Below are 19,571 nucleotides of genomic sequence, written 5' to 3' on the forward strand. Positions count from 1 at the left end.
CCCACAAGTTATAAAAAAATGAGTAAGAAATTGAAGAGAACGACTGACAGCTTCTGTACAGAAAAAGAACGGATCTCTAACCCTGAGGAGACTAACAGCAGACAATCTCCAGATAATACCCTGAAAGGGAAGGTTACCTGCCCCATCACATAACTCTCTCTTAGAAAAGACTATTAAAGACCTGAAAAGAGAGTTAAAAGATAAATGGGCAAAAGAAAGAGAAGCTATGCTAGAGAGTAACAACGTCTTGAAATTTGAATTGGAAAAGATAAAGAATTCACAGGAAATGCAGGGAAACAAAATTTGTGAACTGGAATAGGTTAAAAAATCACAGGAAAGTAGGATTTCTGAAGTGGAAAAGATAAAGAATTCTCAAGAAAGTAGGATTTGTGAATTGGAAAAAGAAAATAACTCACTAAAAAAAAATTAGTGAAATGGAAAAAAATTCCACAGAGCAAAATAATTCATTTAAAAACTAAATTGGACATATACAAAAAGAACTACAAAATGTGAATGAAAAAAATAACTCATTGAAAATCAGGACTGAACAAATAGAAATGAATGATTCATTAAGACACCAAGAATCAGTCAAACAAAATCAAAAAAAATGAAAAGCTGGAGAATAATATTAAATATTTATTGGGAAAATCTATAGACCTGGAAAATAGATCTAGGAGAGATAATCTGAGGATCATTGGATATGATGAAAAAAGGGCCTATATTCTATTTTACAGGAAATCATCAAAGAGAACTGTCCAGAGATAATAGAAACAGAAGGGAAAATAGGCGTCGAAAGAATTCATCGAACACCTTCTGAAAAAGACCCCCCCCCCAAAAAAAAAAAAACAACTCCACGGAATATTGTGGCTAAGCTGCAGCACTATCAAACTAAGGAAAACATATTGCAAGCAGCCAGGAAAAAACAATTCAAATATCAAGGTGCCACAATAAGGGTCACTCAAGACCTGGCTGCATCCATATTAAAGGATCACAGGCCCTGGAATTTGATATTCCGAAAGGCAAAAGAACTTGGAATGCAGCCAAGAATAAACTACCCAGCTAAGTTTAGCATTTTATTCCATGGAAGAAGATGGACATTTAATGAAACAGAGGAATTCCATTTGTTTCTAAGAAAAAAACCAGACTTAAACAAAAAATTTGAAATACATCCACAAGACTCAAGAGAAGCAGAAAAAGATAAAAATGAACTCTTGAGAACTGTATTTCTGTTGTGGATATACAAAAAGTCCACATGTATAATTTGATTTTACTGATATAACATAAAAAGGGAGATAGTAAGGGAAAGGGAATAGTATCAGAAAACGGGAAAGAAGAGATAAAAAGAAGGAAACTACATCCCAGGAAGAGCCAAAGAAAATTTATCACATCTGAGGGAATTTAGCGAGAGGGAGGAACATTTTGTGAATCTTACTCTCATCAGTGTAGGTTCAAAGAGCAAATAATTGACATATTTGTTTTTAAGAGAATTCTCTCTCACCTCATTAAAAGGGGGGAGAGGAAAAGGGAAAAAGGAAAAGAGGAATAAGGGAATGGTACAAGAAAGGGGAAGGGACTTAAAAGGAGGGGGGAGGGATACTAAAAAGGGAGGGCTGTGTGACAGAAGTGGGGTCCATAAATTTGATATTGGGGAAGGGGTTCAGGGGAGACAAGGGGAAAAAATATAATCAGGGGATAATATGATGGCAGGAAATACAGAATTAGTAATTTTAACTGTAAATGTGAATGGGATGAACTCTCCCATTAAGCAGAGGCAGATAGCAGACTGCATCAAAAGTCAGAATCCTACAATATGTTGTTTACAGGAAACACATTTAAAGCAAGGAGATACTTATAGAGTAAAGGTAAAAGACTGGAGCAGTATCTATTATGCTTCAAGTAAAGTCAAAAAAGCAGGGGTGGCCATCCTTATCTCAGATCAAGCAAAAGCAGAAATTGACCTAATTAAAAGAGATAAGGAAGGAAACTATATCCTGCTAAAGGGTAGCATAGACAATGAAGCCATATCAATACTAAACATATATGCACCAAGTGGTATAGCCTCTAACTTCCTAAAGGAGAAGTTAAGAGAGTTGCAAGAAAAAATAGACAGCAAAACTATAATAATGGGAGATTTCAACCTTGCACTCTCAGAACTAGATAAATCAAACCGTAAAACAAATAAGAAAGAAATTAAGGAGATAAATAGAACATTAGAAAAATTAGGCATGATAGATCTTTGGAGAAAACTGAATGGTGATAGAAAGGAGTATACTTTCTTCTTAGCAGTTCATGGAACCTATGCAAAAATTGATCATATATTAGGACATAAAATCTCAAAATTAAATGCCGGAAGGCAGAAATAGTAAATGCTTTCTTCTCAGATCACAATGCAATAAAAACTACATTCAACAAGAAGTTAGGAGTAAATAGACCAAAAAGTAATTGGAAACTAAATAATCTCATCTTAAAGAATTATTGGGTGAAACAGCCAATTATAGAAACAATTAATAATTTCACCCAACAATGATGAGACATCATACCAAAATTTGTGGAATGTAGCTAAAGCTGTAATAAGGGGAAACTTTATATCTTTAGAGGCTTACTTAAAAAAAATAGAGAAAGAGAAGATCATTGAATTGGGCCTGCAACTTAAAAAGCTAGAAAAACACCAAATTAAAAAACCCCAACCAAATACTAAACTTGAAATTCTAAAATTAAAAGGAGAAATCAATAATATTGAAAGTAAAAAACTGTTGAATTAATAAATAAAACTAAGAGTTGGTTTTATGAAAAAGCCAATAAAATAGATAAAATTGAAGGAAATGTAAAATACTTTATTAGGAAAACAACTGACCTGGAAAATGGAGCAATGAATTTATGAATTACTGTACTACTGAAAGCCATGAAAAAAAAAGCCTGGACAGTATATTTTATGAAATTATCACACACACACACAGAGAAAATATCACCCCGATATACTACAAAGAGTAAAATAGTCACTGAAAAAATCAATGATCACTTCCTAAAAAAGATTCAAATTGGAAAGTCCAAGGAATATTGTACCCAAATTCCAGAACAAACAGGTCAAGGAGAAAATACCTCAAGCAGCACCTAAGAAATTATTGAAATATCAGGGCCTGCTATCAGGATTACATGGGACTTAGAAGCTTATACATGAAAGGATCAGAGGGCTTAGATTATGATATTCTGTAAAGCAAAGCAGTCTGGATTACAACCAAGAATAAACTACTCAGAAAAAACTGAGAATATTCATTCAGGGGATAAGATGGACATTCAATGAAACAAAGGACTTTCAAACTTTCCTGATGAAAAGACAAAAGTTGAATAGAAAATTCAATCTTCAAATACAAAACTCAAGAGAAGCATTAAAAGTTAAACAGAAAAGAAAAAAATACAAACATTATTCAATAAAGTTAAACTGTTTACATACTTACATAGGAAGATTTTATCTGTAACTCTTAAAATCTGTATTTCTTTTAGGGTAGGTTTAGAAGGAGTACACATAGTCTTGAGGGTATGGATATAAATTGATTTTATGTGATGATATTTAAAAAAAATTAAAAGGAATGTAGAGGACTGTTCTGGGAGAATAGGAAACAGGGAGACAGAATAGGGCCAATTATATCATATGAAAAGGTATGAAACACCTATTGCAGTAAAAGGAAGGGGGGGGTTGAATATTGTTTGAAACATACTCTCATTGGATTTGGCTCAAAGAGTGAACCATATGCACTGGATTAGAGAAATCTATTTTACTCTATTGGGGAAAGAAAAAAAAAGGAGAGAGAGCTGATAGAAAGAAGAACAGACTGAGGAGAGGCAATACTTAGAAGTAAAACCCTGGTGATAAGGAATGGGGTGGGGAAAAAAAGAGAAAGGAAAATAAACAGAAAAAACAGGATGAAAGAAAATATAGTTTGCAATTATAACTGCTAATATGAATATTTTTTTCTTTTTTCCAATTCACTAACTCTGTTTTTCAGGGAGTTGATTTCTTCCACTCTATTTTTAATGAGTTACATCCTATCATAAATGAGTGTAAACTGTTTGCATTTTTGTTTTTCTTCCCAGGTTATTCTTACTTTCTGAATTCAATTCTTCCTGTGCAACCAAAAAAAAAATTTTTTGGTTCTGCACACATATTGTATCTAGGATATATTATAGCATATTTAACATGTATGGGAATGCCTGCCATCTAGGGGAGGAGGTGAGGGAAGGAGGGGAAAATTCAGAAGGGAGTGCAAGGGACAATGTTGTAAAAAATTACCCATGCATATGTACTGTCAAAAAAAAAAGTTATAATTATAAAATTACTTTTAAAAATAAATTAAAAAAATAAAAATATCTTTGTATATATTGTTAAAATAAAAGGCCATTATTTAAAAAACATAAAAAAATAAAAAAATCAGAATTGAACAAATGGAAATGAATGACTTAAGAAGATTGTTGAGCAAAACCAAAAATATGAAAAAAGGGGAAAAATGTTAAATACCTACTTGGGAAAACAACAGACCTGGAAAACATATCTAGGAAAGATAATCTAAGGATTATTGGACTCCCTGAAAATTATGATGAAAAAAAAAAAAAGCCTACATACTATTTCTCAGAAAATCATCAAAGAGAACAGCCCAGATGTTATAGAAACAGAAGGTAAAATTGTCATTGAAAGAATTAATTGATCACCTCAAATCCCAAAACTCCAAGAAATATTGTGGCTAAATTCCAGAACTATCAGACCAGGGGAAAAAAACTACAATTAGCCAAGAAAAAAAAATTCAAATACAGAAAACCTACAATAAGGATTACTCAGGATCTAGCAGCTTCCACATTAAAAGATCAAAGATCCTAGAATCTGATATTCCGAAAGGCTAAGGAACTTGGTATGCAGCCAAGAATAATGTACCTAGCCAAAATGAGCATTTTCTTCTAGGGAAAAACTTAGACATTCAATGAAATAGATGAATTTCATTTATTTCTGATGAAAAAGACCAGAGTTAAACAAAAAGTTTGACCTCCAAGTATAGGATTCAAGAGAAGCATAAAAAGGTAAAAAGAACTCCTGAGAACTATATTTCTGGAGGAGTATACATAAAGAGTATATGTATAATTTGATTTTACTATTATAATATAAAAAAGGATCTAGAGGTGGAAAAAAGTTGTATCAGAAAAAGGGAAAAGTAAAGATACTACATCTCACAAAGAGGCAAAGGAAACCTATTATATCTGAGGGAAAGAAGGAAAAGGGATGAACACAATGTGAATCTTACTCTCATCAGAACTGGCTTAAAGAGAAAATATTAGACATATTCGGTTTACAGAGAAATTTCTCCCACCTCATTGAAAATGGGAGAGGAAAAGTGAAAAAGGGAGGAGTAAGCTAAATAGAAGAAACCACAGAAATTGTTTAAGAAAAGGGAAGGGACTCTAAAAGGGGAGAGGGATCCTAAAGAGGAAGAGATGCATGAGGCAAGTGGTGCTCATAAATTTAATGCTGGAGAGAGGGGTAAGGAGGAAAAGAAAGAGAAAAGCATAATCTGGAGTTAACATAAAATGGCAGGAAATACGGAATGAGTAATTTTAATTATAAATGTGAATGGGGTAAACTCCCCCATAAAGAAGAAGCAAATAGCATACTGAATTAAAAGCCAGAATACCACAATATGTTGTTTACAGCAAACACACAAAGCAGAATGATATATACAGAGTAAAGGTAAAAGGCTGGAACAGAATTTACTATGCTTCAGGTGAAGTCAGAAAAGCAGGGATAGCCATCCTGATCTCAGATCAAGCAAAAGCAAAAACTGATCTAATGAAAAGAGATAAGGAAGGGCACTATATCTTGCTAAAGGATAGCATAGATAATGAAGTAATATCAATATTAAACATATATGTACCAAGTGGTATAGCATCTAAATTCCTAAAGGATAAGTTAAGAGAGCTGCAAGAAGAAATAGACAGCAAAACTGTAATAGTGGGAGATCTCAACATTGCACTCTGAGAACCAGATAAATCAAACTTCAAAATAAATAAGAACAAAGTTAAAGAGGTAAATGGAACACTAGAAAAGTTAGGTATGATAGATCTTTGAAGAAAACTAAATGGAAACAGAAAGGAGTATACTTTCTTTTCAGTACACGGAACCTACACAAAAACTGACCATATGCTAGGACATAAAGACCTCAAATTCAAATGCAGAAAGGCAGAAATAGTAAATGTATCCTTTTCAGATCACGATGCAATAAACATTACATTCAATAAAAAGCCAGGGGAAAATAGACCAAAAAGTAATTGGAAACTAAATAATCTCATCCTAAAAAATGATTGGGTGAAATAGAAAATCATAGAAACAACTAATAATTTCCCCCAAGAGAATGACAATAATAAGATGACATACCAAAATGTGTGGGATGCAGCCAAAGCAGTAGTAAAGAGAAATTTTATTACTCTAGGGGCCCAGCTGCATAAAATAGAGAAAGAGAAAATCAATGAATTAGGCTTGTAATTTAAAAAGCTAGAAAAAATTTAAAAACCCCAGTCAAACACTAAACTTGAAATTCTAAAAATAAAAGGAGAGATTAATAAAATTGAAAGTAAAAAAAAAAAAACTACTGAATGAATAAATAAAACTAAGAGTTGCTCCTATGAAAAAACCAACAGAATAGATAAACCCTTAATCAAATTTTAATCTTAAAAATGAAAAGGGAGAACTTGCCACTAATGAAGAGGAAATTAGAGCAATAATTAGCAGTTACTCTGCCCAACTTTATGCCAATAAATTTGATAACTTAAATTAAGTGGATAAATACCTTCAAAAATATAGGTTGTTCAGATTAACAGAGGAAGAAGTAAAATGTCCCATTTTAGAAAAAGCTATTAATCAACTCCCTAAAAAAAAAATCCCCAGGATCAGATGGATTTACATGTGAATTCTACCAAACATTTAAAGAACAATTAACTCCAATGCTATATAAACTATTTTTTAAAATAGAGAATGAAGTATTCCTACCAAATTCCATTTATGACACAGACATAGTACTGATACCTAAACCAGGTAGGATGACAACAGAAAAAGAAAATTATAGACCAATTTCCCTAATGAACATTGATACAAAAATCTTAAATAAAATATTAGCAAAAAGATTACAGAAAATCATCCCCAAGATAATACACTATGACCTAATACTGAACCATGCACGACTGGTTCAATATTGGGAAAACTATTAGCATAATTGACTATATCACTAACCAAATTAGCAAAAACCATATGATCATCTCAATAGATGCAGAAAAAGCATTTGATAAAATCCAACACCCATTCCTATTAAAAGCACAAGAGAGTATAGGAATAAATCGACTTTTCCTTAAAAAATCATCAGTAAGCATCATATGTAATGGGGATAAATTGGAACCATTCAAAATACAATCAGGAGTGAAACAAAGTTGCCCACTATCACCATTACTATTCAATATTGTATTAGAAATGTTAGCTTTAGCAATGAGATAAAAAAGAAATTAAAGGAATTAGACTAGGAAATGAGGAAACCAAATTATTACTCTTTGCAGATGATATGATGGTATACTTAGAGAACCCTAAAGATTCTACTAAAAAGCTATTAGAAATAATTGACAACTTTAGCAAAGTGGCAGGATACAAAATAAATCCACATAAATCATCAGCATCTTTATACATTACTAACAAAATCCAACAGCAAGACATACAAACTGTCGATAGTATAAAATATTTGGTAATCTGCCATATCAGGAACTATATGAGCAAAACTACAAAATACTTTCCACACAAATAAAGTCAGATCTAAACAATTGGAAAAATATCAAGTACTCTTGGATAGGTCGAGCAAATATAATAAAGATGATAGTATTACCTAAACTAATCTATTAATTTAGTGCTATATCAGACTCCCAAGAAACTATTTTAGTGACCTAGAAAAAAATAACAAAATTCATCTGGAAGAACAAAAGGTCAAGAATTTCAAGGAAAGTAATGAAAAAAAATCAAATGAAAGTAGCCTAGTTGTACCTGATCTAAAACTATATTATAAAGCAGCTGTCACCAAAATCATTTGGTATTGGCTAAGAAATAGATTGTTTGGATCAGTGCAATAGGTTAGGCTGACAGGACAAAATAGTCATTAACTATAACAATCTAGTGTTTGACAAACCCAAAGACCCCAACTTTTGTGATAAGAATTCACTAATTGACAAAAACTGCTGGGAAAATTGAAAATTAATATGGCAGAAACTAAGCATTGGCCCACACCTAACACTGTACAATAAGATAAGATCAAAATGGGTTCATGATTTAGGCATAAAGAATGAGATAATAAATAAATTAGAACAACATAAGATAGTTTACCTCTGAGACTTGTGGGGGTGGAAGGACTTTGTGACCAAAGAAGAACTAGAAATCATTATTGATCACAAAAGACAAAATTTGGATTATGTCAAGTTAAAAAGCTTTTGTACAAACAAAACGAATGCAGACAAGATTAGAAGGGAAGTGATAAACTGGGAAAACATTTTTATATTTAAAGGTTCTGATAAAGGCTTCATTTCTCAAATATATAGAAAATTGACTCTAATTTATAAGAAATTAAGCCATTTTCCAATTGACAAATGGTCAAAGGATATGAACAGATAATTTTTAGATGATGAAATTGAAACTATTTTTACTCATATGAAAGGGTATTCCAAATCATTATTGATTAGAGAAATGCAAATTAAGACAACTCTGAGATGCCATTACACACCTGTCAGATTGGCTAAGATGATAGGAAAAGATAATGATGAATGTTGGAAGGCATGTGGAAAACTGGGACAGATGCATTGTTGGTGGAATTGTGAAGAGATCCAACCATTCTGGAGAGCAATTTGGAACTATACTCAAAAAGTTAGAGAACTGTGCATACTCTTTGATCCAGAAGTGTTACTACTGGGCTTATATCCCAAAGAGATATTAAAGAAGGGAAAGGGACCTGTATGTGCAAAAATCTTTGGCTAGAAACTGGACATTGAATGGATGCCCATCAATTGGAGAATGACTGAATAAATTGTGGTATATGAATGTTATGGAATATTATGTTTCTGTAAAAAATGACCAGCAGGAGGAATACAGAGAGGCTTGGAGAGACTTAAATCAACTGTTGCTGAGTGAAATGAGCAGAACCAGAAGATCACTATACACTTCAACAACAATACTGTATGAGGATGTATTCTGATGGAAGTGGAAATCTTCAACATAAAGAAGATCCAACTCACTTCCAGTTGATCAATGATGGACAGAAATAACCACACCCAGAGAAGGCACACTGGGAAGCGAATGTAAATTGTTAGCACTACTGTCTATCTACCCAGGTTACTTATACCTTCGGAAGCTAATAATTAAAGTGCAACAAGAAAATGGTATTTACACACATATATTGTATCTAAGTTATATTGTAACACATGTAAAATGTATGGGATTACTGCCATCAGGGGGAGGGAGTGGAGGGAGGGAGGGGATAATTTGGAAAAATGAATTAAAAAAAAAAAAAAAAGAAATGACCAGCAGGATGAATACAGAGAGGCTTGGAGAAACTTGCCTGAAGTGATGCTAAGTGAAATGAGCAGAACCAGGAGATCATTATACACTTCAACAACAATACTATATGAGTATCAATTCTGATGGAAGTGGCTCTCTTTGGCAATGAGAAGATCCAAATCAGTTCCAATTGATCAGTGATGAACAGAACCAGCCACAGTCAGCAAAAGAACACTGGGAAATGAGTGTGGACCACAACATAGCATTTATACTCTTTCTGTTGTTTGCTTACATTTTTCTTTTTCTTCCCAAGTTATTTTTACCTTCTTTCTAAATCTGATTTTTCTTATGCAACAAGATAAGTGTATAAATATGTATACCCAAATTGTATTTAATATATACTTTAACATGTTTAACATGTATGGGACTGCCTGCCATCTAGGGGAGGGGATGGAGGAAAGGAGGAGAAAAGTTGGAACAGGAGTGTTTGCAAGCGTCAATGTTGAAAAATTACCTATGTATGTGTTTTGTCAATAAAAAGCTATGATAATAAAAAAGAAAGAAAGAAAGGGAAGACTGCTGTAAGAAAATGTTTTAGATTTTTAGTTAGAAAACCTGGGTTTGCATGTTGACTATCACTTAATATCTGTGAGACATTGGGCAAATCATCTTCATTTTTCTCATCTTTAAAATGATGATAATAAAATCTGAGGTGCCTAAGAAAAACAAAAAACAAAAAACAAAAGAAAAGAAATAATTATGATCTATTTTTCACCATCTGTAAGCCAATAAATCTCGCAATCTAAATGAAATGAATGAATATTTATAAAAATTCCAAGAAGAAATTAAATTTTAACCCCATTTTAGAAAAATGAATTTGAGCAAGGTATTGCCTTGCTCACCAATAGCTCAATGCTATTTAAAGAACCCCTTAAGAAAAAAATCTCCAAATCCAGATAGATTTACAAATGAATTCTACTAAGCATTTAAAGAACAATTGATTCCATTATTTAATACCCTCTGTGGGAAAATAAGTGAAGGAACAATGTTACCAAATTCCCTTTGTGACACAAATATGGTGCTGATACCTAAACCAAAGAACAAAAACAGAGAAGGAAAATTTTAGACCCATTTCTCTAATGAATATTGATATACAACTTTTAACTAAAACATCAGCAAAGAGATTACAGAAATTTGTTACCAGGATAACACACTATGATCAGGTGAGATTCATCCTAGAGATGTAGGGCTAGTTCAACCTTAGGAAATCAACATAATTGACTATATCAATAAAAACAAAAACAACAGAAATCATATAACTATCTCAATAGAGGTAGAAAAAGTTTTTGACAAAATACAGAGCCCCATTCTTGTTAGGATTCTTACAAGGTACTTATGTACTTGGTTCACACCTTTAAAGGAGTTCATACCATTAGAGGAGATTATACCTTTAAAGGAGTTCCCTCATTCGTCCACACATTAGACTTCACACCTTTAGAGAGCATATAAAAAAGGACAAGCTCACTGGGAGGAGATTCAGAGTCAGGATACAGTCAAGGAGAGAACTTTGGGAGAGGACCTTGGGAGATTCACAACTAGGATTGACTTCTGGGAAACCCACAATCACACACTGTTGGAGGCGGAGTCTGATTCATTCCAACTTCGACTTTTGTGCTGGCTGGAGACATTGGGAGGACGAGAGGCTGAAGTTGGCTGGAGACATTCTGACAAGAGCTCTGGGGAGCCAAGAAGAGAGATAGGCCTCTATTAAAGCTAACCAGGCCCCAGGAAAAGATTCAGGATTTTGAAGGACACAATAAAGCATCTGGACTTTAACTCCTGGCTGAATTTGAGGTTATTATTTGAACTGAACTGAAATTAAGGCTGCCTCCAGAAATATCCTCAAGAAACCTGCTCCAAGAGAACAATTGTAATTTAGAGAAAAAGAACATTATATTTTGGACCCAACATGGGGCTCAAACCCATGACCCTGGGATTAAGAGGCCAATGCTCTACCAACTGAGTATTTAAAAAAAAAAAAAAAGTCAGCATAGAAGAAACGTAGCTTTCCTCAAAAAGATAAGTGATATCTATCTAAAAGTACCAGTAAACATTATCCATAATGGAAATAAATTAGAGACCTTCTCAGTAAAATCAGGGGTGAAACAAGCATGTCCATTATCACCAGTTTTCAGTACTCTACTAGAAATGTCAGCTTTAGTAGTAAGAAAAGAAAAAGAAATTGAAGTAATTAAACAAGGCAATGAGGAACCAAAACTATTACTTTTTACAGATGACCTAATTAGAGAATTCTAAACAGTTCACTAAAAACTACTCAAAATAATTAACAACTTTAATAAAATTGTCAGGTAATAAAATAAAATAAAAAAACATAAATAATTAGCATTTTTATATATTACCTACCACCAAAGACCAGCAGTAAAACATAGGAAGAGAAATTCATTTAAAATAACTTCAGACAGCATAAAATATGTGGGAGTAAACACAATTGCAAAACACTTTTCACACAAATAAAGTCAGATCTAACTAACTAGAAAAAATAAGCTGCTCATGTTTAGGCCAAGTCAATATAATAAAAATGACAATGCTATCTAAATTATAATTTTTGACAGCCAAACCAAACAAATTGCCAATTTTTTTATAAAGCTAGTAAACATAAGAATAAAATTAATCTGGAAGAATAAAATTTAAAGAATATCAAAGGAATTTATGGGGAAATGCAAAGGAAAATGGCCTACCCACATCACATATAAAATATTATAAAGTGGCAATCAGCAAAACTGTTGGTACTGACAAAGAAACAAAGTGATGGATCAGTGGAATAGATTAGATACATAAAACACAATAGTAAATGACTGTAGTAATCTAGTGTCTGACAAACCCAAAGACCCCAATTTCTGGGATAACTACACACTCTGTGACAAACACAGCTGGGGAAACTGGAAAACATTACAGCATAAACTAGGTAAAGACCAACATCTCAAGATCAAAATGTGACATAAAGGATGATACCATAAGCAAATTAAGAAAGCAAGGAAAAGTATATGTGTCAGATCTATGGAGAAGGGAAGAATTCATGATTTATAAAATGTAAAATGGATAATTTTCTGAACTGTGAGCTGTGAACTCATCCAATGATTCTGGAGAGCAATCTGGAACTATGCCCAAATGATAATCAAACTGTACAAAGATCATTTTTTTAAAAGCAAAAAGAACTTACATGTACAAAAATATTTATAGGAGTCCTTTTTGTCAAAGTAAAATTTTGGAAACTGAGGGGATGCCCATCAACTGGGGAATGGCTGAATAAGGTGTTCAATAAGAATGTATCAGAATGCTATTGTACTATAAGAAATGATGAGTAGATTGATTTCAGAAAAACCTGGAAAGTCCTACAAGATCTAATAATGCTCAACATTGTGTGATGAGTAACTGTAATAGAATTGGCTCTTCTTAAGCAATATAATGATCCAAGACAATTCCAAAAGATTCATGCTGGAAATGTTATCCACATCCTGAGAAAGAACAGAATGCAAATTAAAGCACACTATTTTTACTTTCTTTTGGGGTTTTTTTTCAGTTTTTTTTTTCCCTTTTTTTCTGTTTCTTCTTTTACACATGACTAATATGGAAATATATTTAACATGATTGTACATGTATAAGCTATATCAGATTCTTTGTTGTCTTATGAGTGGAGAGGGAAGGGAAAACAATTTGGAATTCAGAGTCTTATAAAAATGAATGTTAAAAACTATATATGTAATTGGAAAAATAAAATGCTATTTATATAAAAAAACTATAAACTGCATTTAAAATCATGATCTGGGATAAGACAGTAATAACTAATAATTTCAAGACATAAACAAGGAAACATTATTCATTTTTGTAAACTAGTATTTATATAGTACTTCAAGGTTTTCAAAGCATTTTAATCCCCAAACACTCTCTTAGGTAGTTGTTATTATTACCTTCATTTTTATAAATGGCAATCTGAGGCTGAGAACCTCATGGTGCTAAGTAAGGTAAAATTTGAACTATAATATTCCTGACTTGAAATCTAATACTCTATCTGACACATCACTTAGCTGCATTAAATGTATTAAAGAGAATTTAATATTAAGGATATAAAAAACTAAATGGTATTGAAACTTATTGCTTATAAGCAAAAATTTCAAAAATATACTGATATTCATATTTCTTGCCTTCTCAATGGGTGAGGTTGGTCTGGAGGGAGGAAGAGAATCTGAAACTGAAAATAAAAAAATATGAAAGAAAGTGGTATTATTTCAGTAATAGCAGGAAACTTTATTATGATTTTCTTAGGGCCTAATAAATTCAACAGAAAGATGAATAAAGAAAATATACTGCTGAACAAACTATTGTATAAACTAAATTTGACTGACCTCTGGTGCATAACCTCAGCATTATTCTGGACTACTGTTTCCTTCATCTCAAATATTCAATCAACCAAATACAATCATTTCTATCTTCATACTATTTTTCCCTTCTGAGCCCTTTTTAAAAATTCACACATCTACTGTTAGTTTGGGCATTAATCACCTTTCCCCTAGAAGACTGAAACAAGTTCCTTCCTGCCTTGACTCTCCCTACACTTCTGTCAATCCCACACACTATACACCTAAAGTAATTTTCCTTAAATGTTGATTTCAAATGTAGATCCTAATTCATTCAACTCCAGTGATTTCCTACTGCACTGAGGACAAAATATAAACTCTCCTATTTGGAGTTTTCCAGCCCTTCAGAATTTGTCCAGCACCTATTTATCTCTCAACCTCAAAAGACAATTACTCCCTGTCTCCCTCTATCCACTATCATCTCACAAATTAGCCTCCTCTTTCTTCCACATGCAAGATGTTTTACCTCCATCCTCAGTGCCTGGTTGCCTTCTGTGCTTGGAACAGATTCCATTCCTACCTCTGTCTCAAAGAATTAATCAGTTTCTTTAAGACACAGAGCAAACACAGCCTTCTGCATGAACACTTTCTTGATCCCCCAAAATGCTAGTGCCCTTCTTGGTACTTAAATTATTTTACATATTTGTTAACTTCATATTTATGTGATAAACGTTTTATACATATTTTTGTCTCCTCTATTAAAATATAAACTTATTCCATATAGAGACTGTTTATTTTTTTCTACTTAAATCCCCAAAACATGCCTAGTACAATGCTACTATAAACATGGTAGACACTTAATAATTATGTGTTGATTGATCAACTTAGGATATTAAATTATATATATATATATATATATATATATATATATATATATATATATATATATATATATATATATGTCTCCCAGGAAGTCTTTTCATATTTATCGAAATCCTGATAATGCATTCAGGTATAAAGGAATTATGGGCAAATGGAAAAAGAGAGAACTAATAAATTCATCTCTTACACACTATAATGAAATGAAATTAATAATAAATCAAGCAAATATAACCAAAAGAAGTAGACATAAAGACATTCAAAGAAATAAAATGTTTAAGCAATGACAGAATTAAAGAATAAATAAGAAACAATAAATATGTTGGATAACTATAATGACACAATAGGTAAAACAATAAGCAAAAATGAAGCAGTGCTCCTTAAAAATTTATTTTTGAAAACTGGGAAAGAATGGGTCAATGAACTGAGAATACAATTAGATTCTAAAAACAAATTATCAATCCCTAAATATTCAAAAATATCCTGAAAATTAGGAAAAATAGACTCAAAAATTAAAACTCCAGAAATAAAGAAAATTATGAACTTTAAAAAAATGTATAAAACATTGACAATGATCCAACCCAATTAAGAAAAAAGAGAGAGAAACATTAAATTATCAATTTTTTAAAATTAAAAGATGAATTTACAAAGGAGAAAATAAAAATAATGATCAACTCAATTATACACTAATAAAAAAATTCTAAAAATATGATTATCTACAAAAATACTTTTATGTTAACCAAAAAAAGAAGAAATTGAACTCTTAAACCATACAGTGTAAGAAAAAAAATTAAGCAATTCATAATTGCCAAAGAAGAAAACAAAGATCTTGGAGCAGATTAATTTAACAAATAAAATCAAACATTCAAAGAGCAAATGATAGCTATGCTATCAAGAACTTGTACTCTCAGAAATGGTTTTTAAAGTCTGCATTAATCTACCTATACCCAAATGGTTTATTTGAATATAATTATAAAATACTATTTACAGAAGTAAAAGAAGAAAAAACATGGATTGTCTACTCATTGTCAATTTTGTTAATCCTTGCCAATTTAATACATTGTAAAACACCTAATTAATTTCTGGATTTAGTGATATATTTTCAAAAATGAACTCAAATGCTTTATTGTCAAATTTTATTCTCAAGATGAAAGCAAAAAGATGAACAAATATCTTTATAACAAGAAACAAAGTTGAGAATGTACAATAAAATAATGTCACTACACTAGTGAATATTAGTGAAAAAATTTAAATAATGTTAAAAGAAAATTATGGAAATATTTCCAGAAAATAATTTCCTTTAATAAAGCTGTATTCTTACTAGAGATGAGATTTTTAAGAGCATAATTAATTATATAAACAAATACATAAAATAAATGATAATTTCAAAAGATACAGAAAACAAAATCCTGAATGCATTTCTGAACATTAACCTTTAAAACAAGATAGGCCCTTTTTTAATAGGATGAAAGGAATAGATTTAAAATGAAGAAACACTAGTTAGATGTTTTCACGGTGAGAATAGCAGTAGAGTAAGGACATCTCTTCGCCTTACATTTTCAATTGTTCTATAAATGATTTTATAGGCATAAGAAAACAAAATCAAAGATACAAACATCATCAAAAAGGAGACAAGACTATCCTTAGTCTTGTATGGCATAAAAGTATGCTTTATAAACACAAGAAGCAGTAGAGCCTGTTACAATCATTTCAGCATGATAGCTAGAAATAAAATCTACAAAAATCATCAATATCAACAAAATCAAATAAGAAATTATGAGGGAAATTGAGAATAGTTTAGCTACATTATAAGAATGCTAAGAACACAAATATTTGTCATACCCTAACTTAGCATTTTTTAAATTAAAAATTATTCCATAACCCCATATGATAGCAATTCTTTTTCTACTCCATTGGAATTTTTAAAAGTTTAGATTAGAATTACAAGTAAAATTAAATAGGCTTCAACTAAATAATTTTAGCTGTCAAAATTTTCACTTGCTTCAATTTATCAAAACCACTTGATACCAAAAAAGTAATTATCCTTTCTTAATTTCAATTTTTAAAAGCAAAATAGTATAGACTTAATAATAATAAAAATACAATATATTTAGAAGCAGGATTATCAGTCAGAAATAGACTACTTTCCATTTTCATCTATTCTATTTTCATGATATAATAAATGAATATGTGCACTACTCCTAGATTTTATTGTACTGAGTTTAAACAAATGTTCACTTTTTATATACTTGAGACCTTTTTCTATTTTTTCAAATTGTGGGGTTCTCAAGCAAGGATCAAATGTTTTTTTAAAAAATTCAAACTTTAAGAACTTTCAAATTACGTTAATTTTGATCAGTATTTTAAATATCTCAACAAAAGTTACTGCCAATCTTTATTCAAATATTGCATTTCCTCTTATGTTTACTGTTTTATTTAACACAATCTTTGGCAGGCTAAACTAAGCTTGAATAATTAATAAAAATTAAGATTTCTAATCTAACAACTAAATTCTAAATTCTTTTATGTATCTTTCTTCAACTGGAAGAAATAAATTACTTTTACAAAGTCACTTAGGTTTTGTGTTTCTGGGTAAACTTAATGGCCTATTAAACTAAATTCCAATAAAATTTTATTACTAAAGAACATAAATACTATAATTATGTTCAATTATGCTATACGGTAGTCAATTTGCCTTATTCGTCCACTACTACCTTCATTTTAAGAGAAAGGGGGATGGTTTCAAATAGTTAATGAGACACCAATTTCTAGTACAGCAAATTTAGTTAAGTTTCAGTCTGATCTGAAGAAATTGACAGGAGTAAAATTTGTTTTCAGTTTCCGTGACTAGCATTTATACAATTCATTAAGGTTAACTGAGCTATCTATCTCATTTAATCCTCATAACAATCCAGAGTAGTGGGTGCTATTATTTATTCCCATTTAATAGATAAAGGTGGGAAACTTTACTTGTCCAGCCCTAGGTCACAGAGCTAGTAAAAAAGATCTGAGGCAATATTTGAACTCTGAAACTAAGTCCCGCACTCTATCTACTTGGCAATTTTGTTTCTTTTCTATAATTCCTTTACTCATTTAATTCCTTCGTACATTTCACAACCGCACTATTCGATTTCCACACAATGTCTGGGTTGAGCAGAGATTGGATAAAACAAAAACAAATTTTAAAAGTGTGTATACCCAAGGCTTTTAGCAGAGCCTAAATGCTTTTTGCTTAATGGATAGTGTTTTCAGTCTTCCCCTATTAATAAATTAAGCCTTAGTAAGTTTTAAAAGCAATGCGAAAGAATATATGTTACTGTAAAGTTTTTAAAATTTTTGTTCCGTAGAATAAAAATAAGAGGCACAAACGAAAAAGCCTGAGTTGAGGGGAGAGGAGGAGAGACGTTATGAGGGGAGGGGAGAAGATTTAGGGAACAGGGAAGTGAGGGAAAGGTTGCATATACACTTCCCTTTCGGGCACTTTGCAGAATCCAGTCCTTTCAAAAATAATAATACATTTTTATATATCTGTTTTATATATATACAAATGATATCTTCGAACAACAGTAACCCGATGCATTCAACTTAGAGAGTTAAGAGCAGAAGCTTCCAAGGGGAAAAAAAAAAATGAATTAAAATAGAATTCGATGTCTTAGCACTCCCTCCGCAGTAAGCCAACACACCAACCAGGGAAGCAAACTCAGGGAGGAAGGGTGGGGACAAAGGAGAGGGGAAAAAGACTCAGTCTTACCTGACCGTAGGTGGAGAAACAATGGGAGGAGACCTAGCTCAACTGAGAGGAAAGTAGGGGCTAATTAGATGTTCTCTAAGGTGACCGAGGGGAGACAAGAAGTAAAATTGGTTCACGAAGGTACTTGTTTTCAGGCTCAAAGTTCGAATTGTCCTGTGGCTTATGGCTCGGTTGCTCCTCCAAGCTCGGTTTCCGGACGGTGGTAGACTCTCTCACCCGGTGAACTGAGGAGACTGAATTCTCAAACCAAAAGCCGAAGACTGAGAAACTGGGCCGGCTACTGCAACTACCTTCTGCAGTACCCGGACCCCCTCAGCCTCTTCCTCACTTTGTGCTCTAGACTAGCAAGGCACCAATCCTCCTCGCTTCCTCATTTTCTGTGACTTCCTTAATAATGCATCTTGAGAAAAGCAATAAACTTCCTTTTTTATTCTAAACTACTTTTGCTCGGACTCCCCTAATCCTCTTTTCTCCTCCCCACAGCGGTTTAAACCACCTTTCCTTCCATTTGTCCAACCAACTCTAGGTCTTTAGACCATTTAGGGGTCTTTACTATGAGATTACCAAAGTACTGAAGATATCTGGGGGCAGTCCACTAAGCTCAGAGCCCTGCGAGGGCAGTACTCGACCAGCCTGATCTTGTAAGAAGCCAAATGAATAGGTTACTGGCGTGCAAAGTGGCAAAGGGATGGAATTTGTTTAAAACAGTCCTAAATGCATTCAGTTTTCCAGGAGTGTAACTTATTTTGCACCTAGAGGAAATCTAGGCAGGGGTGGGCGAGATGGTAAGGGGCTAGGAGAAAAGATTCCCCCTTTTAGAAGCAGGATTTCCTGTTAGCTTTAGCACTAAGAGAAGAAAAAGAAATTAAAGGAATTAGAGGAGGGAATGAGGAAATACAATTATCACTTTGCAGATGATGTGATGTTATGATTAGAGAATCCTAGAGAATCAACTAAAAACTGCTAAAAACAATAACTTAAGCAAAGTTTCAGGATACAAAATAAA

General features: G+C 32.3%; 1 protein-coding gene across 1 annotated transcript in view; it reads right to left on the reverse strand.

Moving 5' to 3' along the window:
- SYK (spleen associated tyrosine kinase) overlaps positions 1-19,113 on the reverse strand; it is a 178,803-nt gene extending 159,690 nt beyond the window's left edge. Inside the window, 1 exon segment of the mRNA XM_074280678.1 lies at positions 18,566-19,113. The gene's annotated coding sequence lies outside the window, so the exon portion shown is untranslated.
- Between the last annotated feature and the right edge of the window lie 458 nt (positions 19,114-19,571).

Source organism: Sminthopsis crassicaudata, chromosome 1 (genome assembly GCF_048593235.1).
Source record: "Sminthopsis crassicaudata isolate SCR6 chromosome 1, ASM4859323v1, whole genome shotgun sequence".
Lineage (NCBI taxonomy): Eukaryota > Metazoa > Chordata > Mammalia > Dasyuromorphia > Dasyuridae > Sminthopsis > Sminthopsis crassicaudata.